Genomic DNA, 6,000 nt, shown 5'->3' on the forward strand with positions numbered 1-6,000 from the left:
TTTTGCCTCTGAAAATCTATTAACTTTTAGTCAAGTCAGCCTCTCCAAGATTGTTGTGAGGATAATGCATAGAAAACTTTGATCTTCGATTTATATAAATGTGAGCTATTTTGGATTAGATCAACTCTAAACTTCCTTGTAATTAAAAAAAATATATGATTCTATTTTAACCACAAGATGTCACTATGATGGGAAAAAGAACAAGATTTAGATTAAGATGCAGAGAGAAATCAAAACTAAGGACACATACACACTATTTTATTTGCTCCTTCGCCCAGCTCCCTCTCCAGTCACCCAGTTTGCTTCTCTTTCCAGGCCACTTGAGGGGTCTGCACCAGTGAATTATCCCTTTTTAATTGAGGGATTTGAAGAGTTTTATAAAAATTTAACAACTATCTTGTGAGCCTTCCTGGATAATCTAATTTACATACTCTGTGAAATATAAAATCTCCTTAGAGCTGTCTCCCCCCATCCCTTTCACTTGTTTGCAGGAAATGTTAAGGAGGGATGGAGACCTACAAAATACTATTGACTGAAGTGGGGATGGGTGTGGGTATGGATAAGGAGTATAGAAGGAATAGAATGGGAAATTGAGAGACAGATGGAAGTAGTTTAAAGAAAATGGGAAATCTGATTGGGTTCTGCTAGAGTAATAGCAAGGGAAGGCACTGATTATGAGTTTTGAAGTGTGGAAGGAGAACCAGATGGGCCTGAAATCAAAATTTAAGTTGATCTATTAGGAGACAGGCCTGCAGAGGGTGGTATCTAGTCTTAGCCACTTTCTCCAGGACCAATAAGGGCCTAATCACTGCACTGAAGAATATTAGATAATATTCTGACCTAAGCACAAAGTTGCAATACATAGACTGAGGTTGAACTAATAGAAGAAAAAGCTGAAGAGAATAAAATAATTAATATTAGGGATTGAGAGAAGGCAAGGAATATACAAAAGAGAAAAACTTCACCACAAAAATGATTTTGCCACAAAACTATAAGAGTAGGATTTATATGGTGTTTTATGTTTTGCAAAGCACTTTATGTTATCCTATTTGATCCTCATAATAACTATATGGGGGTAGGTGCTATTATCCCCATTTTACATATAAAGAAACTGAAATACTGAGAGATTCAGATAAGTTTCCCAAGAACATATCACTAGTAAATATTTGAGGCAGGACTTGAATTTGATTTTTTGTCACTTGAAGTCCAATGCTACACGCATTTACACCTGTTGATTACATATGGGACTATTTGTTGATGGAAAAAGCCCTGGATATTCAGGTCTCAATACTTGGGTTTGAATCATAGTTCTTCCTGAGTGACTTTGGGCAAGTTACTTTATCTCTCGCATCTAGTTTTCTCATCTGTAAAATGCGAGGGATGCATGCAATTAAGGTCATTTCCTCTTTCAAATGCTGTTAGTATTAAAAAAAAATCTGTATTAACCTTTAACTTATCTATATAGATACATCTGCTTTTATTGCATTTTAAGCGAAACAGTAAATAGAGCAACTAAAAGCAAAAACTATGTCAAAAGCCAAAGAAAACAATAACAAAAATAATGTGAAAATATCCAAAATGTAATTATTTCTGTATTGATTTCTACTATATTGATCTCACAATGTGGTAGAATTTATTCTATATTAATTATGTAATTGGATTTTGCATTGCTTAAGTTAAGCTCTGGAACCCACCTCAGTCTGTTGTTACCTGACTTAGGTTGAACTCAAAATCCTGCTGACCTAGCTCAAAGTTAGTTTAGTTTAACAGAAAGGTTGTTATCTCTCATGCCAGGATATCCTAGGATATCTATCACAAAATTATCATCACCAAAAGATATATGGTCTATCCTTGCAAAATTCTTATCTCCTTAACAAACCCTTTTTGACCCATGAAGTTTGGCAACTTATCATGGCTGCTAACAAGGCCTGAAAGATGTTGATAGATCCCATAAAGCAATTAACATTCCTTAATTGTCAAAGAGAGGTGGTCACCAACCTATTTTCTTTAAAATAATCAATCATATGGTCCTCTCTTCCATGATGCTGTCACTCTTTAAATAACTGTATTTTTTCTCTACCTATCCACCTCTGTATTACCCAAAACTATATTAAGGCTGGTGAACTCAAGGGCTTTGGTCTTTAAGAGAGGCTATTGATCCAATTTGTTGATTATTGCTAGCCTGATGAATAAATCAATCATCCTCAAATAGTTGTGTTATAAGGAAAATTCTTCTTTTGGGCTTTTATTCAGGACAAATAGAATTAAAAGGAATTTATTAAAATATGTCAAGAAAATACATTGATGGGCTTCCTTTTAAAAATCAAATTAATTAATGGTTTAGCTATTTTATTGTTTTTTAAAATTTAGCTCCTAGTTTTATTAGTTCAATATTTTTTATTTTAGTTTGTTAACTTCATCTTTGATTTCAGTATTTCAATTTTGAGGTTTAATTGAGAAGGATTTAATTTATTGACCTAATTGTTTAGTTGTATGACCCATTCCATTGTACTATTACTTTCTCTATTTTGTTGATAAGTGCATTTAGATATATACATTTCCCCCTAAGTACTGCTTTGTCCATATCCCACAAACTTTGTTATGCTGTCTCCTTGTTGTCATTTTTATATTTATTGAATTTATATTTAATGAATTTATCAATTATTTCTGATTGTTCTTTTTCTTACCCATTCTTTAAGTTTATCTAGTTTCTAATCAATTTTCAATCTGTGCTTCAAATGTCCTTTATTGAATATAATTTGTATTTTCATATAATCAGAAAAAGATCCTTTTCTGCATTTGTTTGTGAGGCTTTTAGGTTCAATATATAGTTAATTTTTGTGAAGATGCCACACACAGCTAAGAATAAGTATATTCCTTTCTATTTCCACTCACTATTCTCCAGAATTCTATTTAACTCTTCCCTGATTTTAAAAATTATTTATTTTGCTTTTGCTTTGTCTGAGATTGTGATTGTCATTGTGGCCTTTTTTTTTTTTTAAACTTCAGATAAAGCATAGTAGATGCTACTTTACCTCTTTATTTTAACTCTATGTCACCTTTTTGTTTTGAGTATGTTTTTCATAAACAATATGTTTTTGAATTGTGGTTTCTAATCCATTCCATTATTTTAATCAGTTTTATGGGTTACAGGTATTCACTTTTGTAGTTGAAATTGCCATTTGTACATTTTCCTCCATTCTATTCTATTGTACCACATTCCTCTCTTCATCTCCTCTTTGAGTCAATTTTGTTTCTGACCCGTCTCCCTTAATTTACTTTCCATCTTATTCTTTTCCAACCCTTTCTCTAAACTCCTTTTCCTTCTTCTTCCCTGTAGGATGAGATGTACCCAAGTGTGTGGTATGTGTATTCTTCCCTCCTTGAACCAGTTCAAAGGAGAGTGAGACTTAATGGCCTCTACAGTGGCCTCTCTATTGTAAAAACTCTTCCTTATATACCTTATTTATGTGAGATACTTTTCGCCATTATTTTTCTTTCTTTCCTTTTCTAGGGGATTTATCTTTCCACCTTTCATTCTTCTTTTAAAATCATCCAAACATAATAGAATTACACATAGACTTTCTGTCTGATTAGACTCTCAGTTTCTGATGATGGAACTTCTGAGGGGTTATATCTATCACCTCCTCTTATGATAATGTGAATAATTTAAATTTATTTCCCTTTATCTTCTTACATTTATCTTTTGTCCCAAGTCTTCTTATTCATACTTACCTTTATTTCTCTTGATTCCTATATTTAAATGTCAAATTTTCTCTTCAACTCCATCTTTTCATTAAGATAGTTTGAAAATCTTATATTTCATTAAATATCATAATTTTCCTCTATTAGATGATACTCAGTTGTTTTGGATAAGTTGTTCTTAACTGCAATCCTAGCTTCTTTGTCTTTTGGAATATCACATTCTAATTCTTTTTCTTTTAGTGATGGTATTAAATATTATGTGATCCTGATTCTGGCTTTCTGGTACTTGAATTGTTTCTTTCTGCTTTCTTTTAATATTTTTCTCCTTGACTATTTAGAGTTCTGATTTTGTCTACAATTTTACTGGGAATTTTCATTTTGAGGTTTCTTTCAGGAGGGTATTGATAGATGCTTTCAATTTCTATTTTAGCTCTGGTTCTATGGTATCCAGGCAGTTTACCTTTCCATATTTTGTGATATGATGTTTAGGCTCTTTTTTAGATCGTAGCTTTCAGATAATCCAGAAGTTCTTAAATTACTTAGCTTTAATTTATTTTTCAGGTCAGTTCTTTTCCTATGTATCATGATTTTTTAATCGTGTTTTTAAATTTTTTTTTAAGATCTTAACTTTGTTTTTATGTCTTTTGGAGTCATCAGTATCCACTTAGTTTTAATTTTGGGGGGAATAATCTTCCTCAGTATTTTTTTGGGGGTACCTCTATCAAGCTGTTGGTAACTTCTTTGGAAAACTTGTTTCTTTTTTCTTTTCATCCTTTGTTCTTTATCATTCTTATTTTGTTTAAATTAAGTTAAATTAATTAAATTAAATTTTAAAAAAGTCTTTCTTTAGCATTTGCCTAAACTTGTTCAGAAATTCTTGTTGGGCTTGAATTTCATCTGCATTTTTCATGTGAGACTTTACTTGCAGCTGTTTTAAAGTTATTGTTTTCTTCTGTATCTGTGTCTTTAGCTTCCCTATAACTATAGTAGCTTTTTATGGTAGGTTTCATCTTTTGATTCTTCATATTTCCAGCCTACTTCTTGCATTTGAACTTGTGTTTATTGGATTCTACTCACTTCTGGGGAGGATATCTGCCCTGAACTTCTTTTGCTTTACAACTTTGTTTTAGGACTTACAAGTTTTTGATGCTTCCAAAAGGGTATGATCTGGGTCTGTTCACAGTCCTCCTGGTATGAGCTTTGCAAATTCATGATTTAGGCTTGTTGGCTTGTGTGTAGTTGAGTTTTAGTAGACTTTTACTAGACTCAGTTATTGTTATCCTGTTGAGAGTTTTTTCAGGTTGAGAGTGACTGAATTGCTAGTTTCCCTTTAGTCTTAGTCTACTGCCCTGATTTTTCCACTTCAGGATTATGTATTGGTTTACGGGTTTGAACTGAGTAATTGCTCTTTTGTGATAAGAGCACAGTTACATTTCTGGAATTTTTTTGTGCTTAATACTCAGCTAGGACTCTGGACTCAGTTTTGGCTGCAGCTTTCACTCACATTCTATGATTATGTGAAGCATTACCATTATTTTCAAATAAGCAGAAAAATAAAATTAATTAAATTAAAAAATTGTTATGGAGGCTGCCTCCAGAGCAATGGTATCTCTGATCTCTAACAAGGACATCCATTTCCCAAATTCTCTCTCTCTTCTATGGGAACTTCCCATATGCAGAGGGCATTTTTTGTGCTACTGTTATAATTTCTTTAGATAAAAAATTCATAATTATGACTCTGTTAGAAAAGACCAGGTTTCAAATTCATTATGCCTCCAGCATACCCCTGATTTTTCAGTTGGTAACTTTGTCAAAAAAAGATATGAGGTTAGGATAAGATGTCCTATTCTTAAAGAAACTATGCTAGATCCCAAAGAAAATTCCTTCATTTTCTAAGTATTCTTGAGCCTTCTGTTTGTTAATTGATTATAAAAATTTTCCGGTGATTAAATTTATAATTTATCATTTGTAGAATTCATATTTATTGATTATGTATTTTGTTTTATAATCAATGGAGATATACAGTATGATTTTGGTTTTTTATTTTATAACCCCAATATCTATCCTAGTTTTGGGTACATAATTACATGGTAAATGCTTAATAAATGTTATTGATTAATTGAAACAATTACAATCATGTATCATATCCATAAACAATTTGAATTTAGAAAGGGATCTTTGTACTAAAAAAATTAAATTTTCTGGCCTTATCTATTCCAATCTCTTGATTTTTAATGGTTAGAAACTGAGGCCGAGAGAGATTTACTAATTTATAGAGGCTAGGCATCTGGTTAG

This window comes from Antechinus flavipes, chromosome 2, assembly GCF_016432865.1.
Source record: "Antechinus flavipes isolate AdamAnt ecotype Samford, QLD, Australia chromosome 2, AdamAnt_v2, whole genome shotgun sequence".
Taxonomy (NCBI): Eukaryota; Metazoa; Chordata; class Mammalia; order Dasyuromorphia; family Dasyuridae; genus Antechinus; species Antechinus flavipes.